Source organism: Helianthus annuus, chromosome 12, assembly GCF_002127325.2.
Source record: "Helianthus annuus cultivar XRQ/B chromosome 12, HanXRQr2.0-SUNRISE, whole genome shotgun sequence".
Classification (NCBI taxonomy): Eukaryota; Viridiplantae; Streptophyta; class Magnoliopsida; order Asterales; family Asteraceae; genus Helianthus; species Helianthus annuus.
This window is the reverse complement of record NC_035444.2, coordinates 75,604,168-75,616,188: the sequence shown is the minus strand read 5'-3', so window position 1 is coordinate 75,616,188 and position 12,021 is coordinate 75,604,168.

The following is a 12,021-nucleotide window of genomic DNA, read 5'->3' as shown; positions in this document are numbered from 1 at the left end:
GGTGTTCAGCTTTCACTTGCGCACAAGTTAAACACTTTTCTACGTAGGTGGCTATAGACTTCTTCAAGCCTATCCACCAAAAGTTTGCCTTCAAGTCCTGGTACATTTTATTAGCACCAGGATGGACGGAATATCGGGAACTGTGGGCTTCCTGAAGGATAACGTCACGAAGACCTCCATAAACAGGAACCATATCCTTCCATTCAGTCTCAGAATTCCGTCTTTGCCATAGGATAACTGCTCTTCAGTTACTCCTAGCTTTTCGTTTGGATAGTTAGCTTCTAACACAGCTTCCCCCTGTGCAGCTAACAATCTCTCATTCAGACTGTTCTTGATTTCAATGCTCTTGGCATTGATCCTAATTGGTTTCACTCTTTCTTTTCTGCTCAAGGCATCTACGACTACGTTAGCCTTGCCTGGATGGTATCTTATTTCACAGTCATAGTTGTTCAGAGTTTCCATCCAACGTCGCTGCCTCATATTCAGATCTTTCTGATTGAACAGATGCTGAAGGCTTTTGTGATCAGAATAGATCACAAATTTAATGCCATACAAGTAATGTCTCCAAAGCTTTAGTGCAAATACAACGACACCCAATTCCAAGTCATGGGTGGTGTAATTCTTCTCATGCACCTTTAATTGTCGTGAAGCATAGGCAATCACCTTGCCCTTCTGCATAAGCACACAACCTATCCCGGTGTGTGATGCGTCACAATACACAACAAATTCTTCCATTCCTTCCGGCAATGTCAACACAGGAGCATTGTTTAGCTTCTGTTTAAGGATATCAAAAGTTTCTTGCTGCTTAGGGCCCCAATTAAACTTTATACTCTTCCTAGTTAAAGACGTTAGGGGTGCAGCAATCCTTGAGAAATTCTCAATGAAGCGTCTGTAGTAACTGCTAGACCTAGGAAACTGCGAATTTTCGTAGGCGTCTTCGGCTCCTGCCAATTCATGATGGCTTCAACCTTGGCGGGATCCACCTGGATACCAAGCTCACTGACTACGTGTCCAAGGAATTGAACTTCTCGTAGCCAAAATTCACATTTAGAGAATTTGGCATAAAGCTTTTCTTGATGAAGCAATTTAAGAATACATCGAAGATGCTTCTCGTGGTCAACTTGACTTTTTGAGTAGATGAGGATGTCATCGATGAAGACATTGACAAATTTATCCAAATAAGGCTTACTAACGCGATTCATGAGATCCATGAATGCGGCAGGTGCATTAGTGAGCCCAAAAGGCATCACTAGGAACTCGAAGTGAACATAACGAGTCCTAAATGCAGTCTTGTGCACATCATCGTCTTTAACCTTCAATTGATGGTAGCCTGACCTTAGATCAATCTTGGAAAAGTAGCTCGCTCCTTGCAACTGATCGAACAGATCGTCGATCCTGGGCAAAGGATACCTATTCTTGATTGTAACTTTATTCAGCTCACGGTAATCGATGCATAGACGCATCGAACCATCTTTCTCTTGACGAACAGGATTGGTGCTCCCCATGGAGACGAACTGGGTCTAACAAAACCTTTGGCTAGTAGATCGTTTAGCTGCGTTCTTAATTCTTTCATTTCCATGGGTGCCAATCTGTAAGGTGCTCTCGCAATTGGCGCGGCTCCTGGAATGATGTCGATACTGAATTCCACTTGCCTATCCGGTGGCAAACCAGGCAGTTCTTCCGGGAAAATTTCAGGATAGTCAGAGATGACTGGGATGTCTTCAATCTTGGGTTTCTCCTCACTGATAGTCACCTGTGCCATATAAATGACACATCCTTTCTTCAAACATCTGGATGCCTTTAGCATAGATACTTGTGCGGGCAATCCATGCCGAGTATCTCCCTGGATGGTAAGTGGTTCTCCAGACGAAGTCTTGATTACCACTTGTTTCTTGTTGCACACAATTTGGGCTTGGTTATGCGATAACCAATCCATACCCAACACTACGTCGAAACAAGCGAGTTTAAAGGGTAACAGGGATAAAGGAAATGAGTGATTCCTAATGGATATAACACATCCATCTAAAACAGTTGAGACTGTTCCCATAGTCCCATCAGCTAGTTCTACTTCATATTTCACATTCAAGGTTTTAACAGGCAATTTTAACAATTCACAGAACTTATCACCCACAAAGGATTTATCTGCTCCAGAATCAAATAACACTCTTGCGAATACATCATTGATAAGGAACGTACCGGTTATGACGTTGTCGTTCTGGATAGCCTCTTGAACATTCATCTGAAAGACCCTCGCATTGGTCTTTTTCCCTTCTTCAGCCTTCTTCACTATCTTCGGGCAGTTAGTCTTAATGTGCCCTTTTTCGTTGCAACTATAACAAGTTGCATCCTTGAGTTTCTTGCACTCAAGAGTCCTATGCTCAGAGGACTTGCATATCCCACATGCCTTCGGCTGGGATTTCTTTTCATACCTGCACCTTCCGAAATGGTGCTTCTGACAAACCTTGCACATGGGCTTATCGCCCGACTGTCGGTCATTCTTCTTGTTTTCTGACCCCTTCTTGTGGTCACGATTCCCCCGGTGCTTCTTGTTAGACCTACGTGAATCATCATCTTCACGTTTCCTCTTCTCACTATCAGCATTTCTCAATGATCTCTGCCTCACTGCATCCAGTGTGAGAGACAGAGATATATCCGCCACGGATCTAAATGTAGCAGGCCTAGAAGCCTTTACGCTCGCTTTTATCTCTGGGGCCAAACCCCCAATGAAACGCGCGATCCGTTTGGGTTCCGGGGTCACAAGGTACGGAACCAATCTTAACAGGGTGTTGAAACTAGTGAGATAAGCCTGGCAGTCCAGGTTCTTCATGACCAGTGATCCGAAATCAGACTCTATCTTCTCAACCTCGTGCTGAGGGCAGTAATTTTCTTTAATGAGAGCAATAAATTCCTCCCATGACATGCTATACAAAACAGCCTTCCCAGAGGCTTGAACCAATGATCTCCACCATGCTAGGGCTTCACCTTTGAACGACTGTGATACAAACTTCACCACATCTCTCTCAGCACAACCACTGATGTCCACGACAGTGTCCATTTCGTCTAACCAGGTCATACAATCCACCGCGCCCTTTTCCCCAGTAAAATCTCGGGGTTTACAGGAAACAAAGTACTTATACGTGCAACCCTTGGTGCGAGGTGCATTATCGAACACTGTATTCTTAGGACGGACACTATTCTCATTTGATGAGTGCCGATCGTCGTCCTTCTTAGGCTTAGACGGGGTCGAGGGTGGTTTGCTGTGAGATTTAGAATGGGTTCTTGGCTTAGAGTGTGGTGCAGATCGGGTTCTGCTTCGTGACTCGCTATATTCTTCATACTGACGATCTAAGGCCGTCTTAACAGCGTCGTCTACCAAAGCTTTTAATTCTGCGCCCGTTATATTAATTTGGGCGTTATCATTGTCATTTTCTTTCGGATGACTCTTATCTCCATCAGGGGCATCCATTTTAAATCTTGATCTGCTACAAAGAATATGACATAATTTTATTTAGGAGTTTATTATGGAATTGTCTTTTATGGCAATTCATTAACCATGGTAAGCATAGACCATATCTGGTTAATTTGTTACTCACTTTTATTTAGGATTTGAATATAACTTATCCTATTTACAAATAATATTGTTAGTGGCACAAAAGCCTAGTCACAAGGACGTTTTATAATATAAGTCGGGATTTCAGAGAATCAAGGCATGAAGGTTTGAACCATAGTTCTTTTACCTTTTTCCGATAGGGAGTCATAGACCACAACTGTCTTTTGTCTTATATGACAATAAGTATGGCCCGTAGGCACTACATCACTAATGGATGTTTGATAAGTTTGGCCCGTAGGCACCACATCACTAATGGATGTTTAATAATTGATCATCTTTATTGACGATTTAACCCATGATTTACAAATCATTAATTTGGGTTTTGGAATCCCTTGATGGATTCGTATATAAGAATGACGCGTGTGATTTTAACGAATCACATCTGCCAAGAACGTTAACATGTTTACAGAGGTTAACAGGAATCTGAATCGTTTAACCAGGTCTTACCATCTTGGCCGGGTCTTATAATGACACCAGGCTAGGTTTCACCATTAAGATTCTTTATTTAGGTAGATTGATTTAAAAAGGAATGATTTTTGATTTATTTCATATAATAATGTATCTAATAACAAAAATGAAATTTATAACTTAACATTCCAATACATGTAAAAGATTACACACTGCCCTAAACGGGACTTTCAATAGACAAATACCTACGCAGAGGTTTACAGAAAACAAGTCCACGCAGGGACCAAATACAAAGATAGATGTCCACACAGGGACGAAAAGATAAGTCCTCGTAGGGACTGAAAGGCATGGTCCACGCAGGGACTAAGCATACAATAAATGTCCACGCAGGGACTAAAATAAGTCCATGCAGGGACTGAATACTTAAGACAAATGTCCTTGCAGGGACTTAATTGTAGTAGTAAATACAACAGTACATAAAGAGACTAATGATCTCGTTTCTTCTTCCCTTTAAGTAGGTTTGCTAGGCCTTTGAGGAATCCACGATTATTTTTACGTTCTTGCTCAAAGTCTCTTTCCACTCGGTTTAAACGGTGGAGGATTTCTTCCTGCTCCGGTGGAGAAAAACGTGGTTGTTGCGACGGTTGCTGGACCGGAGTTCTTGAGGGTATAGGATACCCATGAGTTGTGTATCCTCTTCCCCAAGGTGTTTCATAAGGTACTTCAGGATGAAGGGCGTGGTAATTTGTCGCCGCTTCTACGTATGGGTCGCCACCATATAGTTGTAGTGAGCGTCAGTCGGCTGCTCAAACGGGTTGTACGTGGTGGAACCGGCGTACGCTGGTATCGGATTGTCATAGCCGAATGGTGGCGGAGGTGGTGCAACTGGTGCAGAATTCACCTCTGCAGGATGACTCGAAGGTTCACCCAATTGTGGTTCTTCAGGCAGTGGCGGAAAATGACTTGCACTCGAGTGGCGAGGGGTGCTAAAGTGGAATTCCTCTCCTCGGGTGGACATCCGCGTGCCTGATCTCCTACGCCTTGGTGGATCTGGAGGTGCTTGATGAACTGGTGGCGGTGGAAGCGGTGGCGTAACTGCCACGAAACGTTAATCGTCGGAGGGATCCTGCTGCTGCTGGTCATGAGGCGAGAAATGATGAGAAGGTGTGAAGTACCAATCACACTGGTTAAACTTCGCCTGATAACTGTCGGGACCTTGATAGGGTGTTCCGTGGAATGATGACCCATCAGAGATCTCGATAGGATGATTGGGAGTACCCCTTGCAGGCTCGACGGGATCTGTATCCTCGTCCATATCCATAGCGTTGTCTTCGGAAAAATGATCCTCTGGTCCTAAAGGGTTATAGCCTATTGGCTCCTGGACAAAGCTCGCCGGGTTGAATCGGCCCTGAAAGATAGGAGTAGGATCTCCAAAAGAACGGTGTGAAGCGGAACGCTGGAGAGGTATAAATGAAGGTTAAGGGTTATCGGGTTCATTTTCTGAGTTCGGTCCAAAAGAGTGACGGTATGAAAGTGTCGAACTGTGTGAGGCAGACCGTCTTGCGGGCTCAAAGAGGTTCCTTCTTCGTCTCTGAGGTTCTTCACTCCTTGTGCTGGAAGGAGCTCGCATGTTTGAAGGTCCGGCCTCGTGATCATTATGGGTAGTGATCGGCCCTTTGCCTCTTCCTCCTCTTCTTATTGCTGGTGGCATATTTCCTGCATCAAGATTTAAATCAACCATATACAATAAAGAACAATTAAAGAAACAATTCGAGATTGTCCGATGTTCTTGTCTAGACTCGATTATGTGCAATTGTGTCATTGAGATTAAACACAAAAGACTAGTGTTTAATTCACTCAACGTTGGCTCTGATACCAACCTGTCACACCCCGATTTCCACGTGTTTCACCGGTGGGCCCGGTGGGGGATTACCGTGACGTAGTTGGCAACAATATAGTCAAACCACACAATATTTAAATGCACAGCGGAAGCATAAAGATAGATTATATTTCAACCATCGAATGTAATATCCAAGTATCACAAGTAGTTGAAATGAATCCACAGGGGATCAAAATAAAATAGAAAAAAATATTGTTCAACAGATAACAGCATCCCAAGCTTGCGAGACTCTAACGATGCTAAGGAGTGGCCAGCCTATTACGTGTAGAACCTGCATTTAATCTATTTGGGGAAAATACGTCAGTTTACACTGGTAAATACATTCAACCGACACTTTTGTAAAATGTTTAATAAAATTGATTTGAATGCACAAGGCACAAACTCTTTATAACTTGGGATAATTTATAAATTAAATCTTGTAAAAGAATTACATGTTCACTATGCGTTCGGTCGCCCGGGTCGTGCCGGGTTTAAGGTTAATTGACACACCACATAGCATAAAACCGTGGCGGGAAAACCAACGGTTATACCTTTATAATTATGGACACATTGTCGGGTGTACGCCTACACCAGCGTGTCAAGGTCGTGGCCATTTCGTAAAATGCTACCAAGGATATCCGGGACATGGTCATCAAGCTCCCAAAGGCGTAAAGCCAACAAAACCAATTTTTAAACGGGTCACATTGATAATACCCAACTACTAATGAGTTGGGGTCAATTGCCCGACCAAGCGGTATTTTAAATACCGTAACCCAAGCCCGTATAACGGAAAATAAGTTAAAAGTATTTACCTGAGCAAGTAAAATAACCTCAATAACAGATGCAAGTATCTTTTACTGGTCTCCTATTCTGGAACGAAGGTTTATAACAACCTATTAGAATCCTAACGGGTCTTTAATGTAGCCTTAGCTTAGACCGGTTAGTTTTAAAGGATATATACGGTTTAATCGCGTGAAAGGCGAAAACCGGGAATGGAATGTGATTTGGACCCAACAAGTTTGAAGACTTGTTTTATATGGGTAATATAAACACATTCTAGGTTTTGAGGTATAAACGATAAGGTTTGACCCGTTTCGGCTAGTTTATGTAAACTAGTTACATAAACCGAACCGTGCGCGCAAAAGGCGTAACGGGTAACCGTAAGAGTCCTACACAGATTTCCTAAGTCAATATGCTTTAAAGAGGTTGTGATATCAGTAGGATACCTTCCATAATGCCCGTAATGAGTTTAATTCCAATGTATGCCCCGTAGGGGTATTTCGGTCATTTTAAAGATTATAAAAAAGGTTTCCGAGTTCTACAGGAAATCTGAGTTTTCCGAACAGTTTATAAAGTCCAAAATACTCTATTTATTATTTAAAATCAGTAGCAACTGGAATCGGGTCAAAATACCATGTAGAACTCAAGTTATGTCCGAAAAGGGTATATTCGGTAATTACCGAATCGATGCCATAACCGCAGGTTATGAGCAGGTTAAAAATAATTAAAAATCTTTAAAAATCTCAAAATATTATTTTACATCAGTGTGTAAAAGGTTTGGTGTCGAAATTTGGGTTTAGATAGGCTTTATGCTAATTGCGTCGTTTAATTACTAAAGTTTCCGTAATTGCGCTATTTAGCATAACTCCTATTCTAGACCTCGGATTAACGTGAAATTTTAGGGACATGCTTAGAAATCAGTAACTAAGGTTATTGTCATTTCACATATCCAAAATTCTCGTTTTAAAGTAAAAAGGGGCGTTATGGTCAACTTTTAAGCTTTTAACGGAAATGTGTGAAAGACTCGGATAAACAACGAACCGGTCACAGAGGGTTATACCATCATGTAACCTGGTCCTAAGAGAGTCCTAAGGCATATCTAAAGCATACCATAACGGGTCAGAACTGAAGTCAAAGCAAAAGTCAAAGTTTTGCGACTTTCGGTTCCGAACCGGGTCAAAACAGTAAATGGTCGGATCAAACAAGCTTAGACTAGTTAATGTACTTATTATCATGTTATATGAGTGTTAAAACAGGTTACACGCCATCTACATTACTGATTATACATGAAATCGAAATTTAGCATTCTGTTGACTTTTTCTAAGCAAGTTTGACTCGTCATTCGGACTAGTTAGAGTGGGAATCAGAGGGTGCCCTTTTAGGGGTTTAATGCCCACATGATTACCAACATATAACTACCTTTGATTCGACAAATCACTGGACCATTTGTGATTTATCGTTAAGTCAATCGTTAATTACGACGGATTGACTTTTAAGCTAAAACTATGCAAAAACTAAACCACAAGGGGTGGAGCATACTTACAAGAGTCCTATGCACGACCAGAGATGAGTAGTGAGAGTTCTTAAGCTCCAGAAGTGATCAAGAAAGCAGTTGAAGGTGTGAGGAACAATGTTGCATCACAATGGCCTTTTATAGCCAATTTAGAGCCATAAGATCATTACAACAAGGCCTCCAAGTGTTTCTAGATGATCAACAACTGTCCCTGAGTGCTAGGGGACGTTTAGGGGGTGACCATGCTCACAAAATGGCATATAAGTCGGTTAAAACAGCAAACAGTGCTCATGTCCGACTTTTCTGTATCTGGGGGGCTGACGCGGCCCGCGTAAATGATACATCAACTTTTACGCGGGTCGCCTGAATCCTAATGTCAGAGCCCGTATCTATACTGCGCTCGCGGCCCGCGTAAAGTTCCTTGTATCTTTAACGCGGCCCGCCTGAAACCTATTTTTCAAGATTTTCAAATCTTTTGTAATTATTGCACTGGCCTTTCGGTTTCGAAGGGGTAACTTTGCATTTTGGGCCTCGTTAATTTACGTATAAGGGCCTCGTGACTTTTACCCGCGCCGTTAAGTCCCCGGTTAGTTTAAAACTACCCGAAAAGTCCTAACTTTCAATGTTGACGCTTTTAACCCCTCGCATACGAACTCGATCATAACTTTCTCGTTTTAAAACGGAACTTCACGAAATTTATATCGTATATTCTAGTGAGCGTAATTTACTGTTACAAAGCCTCGGGTTTGTTAAAGGGTCACTCAGAGGTATAACTTAAACATGTTGACACATTTAACCCTGTAGTTTGTAATTTCTCACGTTCTTCCACATTTCGTTCCGTACGATCCATGATTTATTCGTTTGAAGGTACGAGCATCATTTAGGGTTACTGAACAGTATATTTATCCCTTGTTGACATTTTTAACCCTCGAATTCACACACTTTCAATGTTTGTCAACTTTAGTCCTTTATTTAGTATTTAATACCACGTGTAAACTTATGACACGTGTCAATACATTATTGGACGCAAAATTTCGAGGTGTTACAGAAACAAAGATAAACAAAAATTCGGTGAGGTGGCTGACGAAGGCTACTTTCTGGGTTACGTACCTGGCACACCGAATAAAAGGGTTTTCAATCTAAAAACTGGTAAAATTGAGGTTGTTTTTAATGTGGAAATTACTTCCTACAAACCTCAACAATCAGCGAGTGGTCCTGCTATATTATATGATTATGAAAGTGTTTTTAAATCATTTAATATTCCTAAGGTTTCTGATGTAGACGATTCTCAGCTGATTCAAACAGTGGTTGGTGAAGATGATGAAGGCGAGTTTGTGCCTAGATCGAATGTTGATGTGACAGATGCTCCGGAAACTTCCCAAGGTACTGCTGATCCTGATTCAAGCGATAGTGAACCTGAACCCAATCAGGGGGAGGATTTCATTAATCCGTTTGCAAATCAGAATATTTAGGGGGAGGTTGGATCAAACCTGGGTGATTATCTAGAAGTCGATGCTGTTGCTACTACACGAGCAAATAGAGATCATCCGGTTGACATGATACTTGGGGATCCTACTGCAGGTGTTCAGACAAGAAGAAGCATAGCAGCAAATTCTGGGTTATTTGTTTCAATTGAGAAGACTGGGATAGTGAACGAGTGCTTGTATAGTTGCTTTATTTCCCAAGAGGAGCCAAAGAACATTCATATGGCTCTTAAAGACAATTCATGGGTTGAAGCTATGCAAGAGGAATTGGCCCAGTTTGCTAAGTTGAAGGTTTGGGAGTTAGTGGACCTTCCTAAAGGTGAAAGAGAGATTGGCACTAAATGGGTATTTAGGTGCAAGAAGGATGAAAGAGGGATAGTTACACGCAACAAAGCTCGATTGGTGGTGAAAGGTTTCAATCAGCAGGAAGGGATTGATTACAATGAGGTGTTTGCACCAGTGGCAAGGTTGGAGGCAATTCGTTTGTTTCTGGATTTTGCTTCTTTCAAGGGCTTTAAAGTTTACCAACTAGACGTGAAGAGTGCATTTCTTTACGGGAAAGTCCAAGAAGTGGTGTATGTCTCACAACCAGATGGGTTCGTTGATCCAGACTATCCAGATCGAGTGTACAAACTTGATAAGGCTTTGTATGGGTTACATCAAGCTCCCAGGGCGTGGTATGAGACACTGTCTACACATCTGCTCAAGCATGGTTTTGAAAGAGGTCAGATTGACAGTACACTGTTCATAAAGAGAAAGAAGGAAGATTTTCTGTTGGTACAGGTATACGTGGATGACATCATCTTTGGGTCATCTGATGAAAACATGTGTAAAGAATTCGAACAGGTGATGAAGAGCAAGTTCGAAATAAGTGCTATAGGTGAGCTGTCTTACTTTCTGGGATTACAAGTTGAACAGAAGAATGATGGGATGTTTATTCATCAAACGAAGTATGTGTATGACATTTTGGCTCGATTCAAAATGGAGGATTGCTCTACTTTCAACACACCCATATGTGAAAATCACAATCTTGGCCCAGATCATGAAAGTACTGAAGATGTTGATCCTACTCAATACAGGGCGATGATTGGTTCTCTGATGTACTTGACTGCTTCAAGACCCGACATCATGTTTGCCGTATGCTTGTGTGCCAGATATCATGCTAATCCAAAAGAGTCACATATGAAAGCAGTGAAGCGTATTCTTCGTTACTTGAAGGGGAAACCTAAACTTGGGTTGTGGTATCCAGCTGATAGTGATTTGAGGTTCGTTGCTTACACTGATTCAGACTTTGGAGGATGCAAATCAAACAGAAAGTCTACAACAGGTGGTTGTCAGTTCTTAGGAGGCAGGATCGTGTCTTGGCAATGCAAGAAGCAATCCTGTGTGTCTACATCTACGTGTGAAGCTGAATATATTGTTGCGGGTAGCTGTTCCTCTCAGGTTCTCTGGATTCAACAGCAGATGCGCAATTACGGTTTGGATTTCACTCGTACTCCTATTATGATAGATAATACTGCCACTATATCAATCACAAACAATCCCGTCAAGCACAGTAGAACTAAACACATTGACATACGTCATCACTTTATACGGGATTGTGCTAAAAAACGATTAATTGAATTACACCGAGTCGACACAGAAGATAACCTTACTGATCTTTACACTAAAGCTTTTGATCGAGCTCGCTTTGAACACTTAGGCGAACTCAACGGGATGAGGAATCCTGAATAACTGGTTTTTCATAAGAATTTTGTAAATAGTTTACTGTTTTTCTTAAAAATCAAAATTACAAAAACATTGAAAAATCAAAAACATTGAAAAATCAAAAACATAAAAAAAATAGAAAATCAAAAATGAGTTATCACTGTGTGAAAAAGAAGAAATGTTAGTACATCAGCAAGTTAGACTGTCACACTGAAATTGAACCTAAATTGCTTAAGTGTGATAGCAGCTTCATCATATGATGTACCAGTAGGCAAAAGCATGAAATAATCAACTTACCAATGTGATATAAACCTAAATGCACTGAGTATGAGTGGGGAACACATCAGTGGTGTATGGTTTAATGACCTTAAATCTTGCGTTGATAGATTGCCAAAATCTGAAGTTTTGGGTCTTTATACTGTTATTTCATCTGGGGATATCAGGGGTGTCCTTCTGCTGCATCCAGATATATGCTGACCTAGACACACCCAGGATATCTTAAAAGAGCTAAAAATGCCAAAACCTTGAAAATGAAGAAGCTCTCATAGAGAGTCATTCAAAAAGTGCAAAATGCATAATTCGTACCAAAAATGGTATTTGTCTTAGCCCTCGTTAGATATTTTGGTCTCTTTGTTGTACG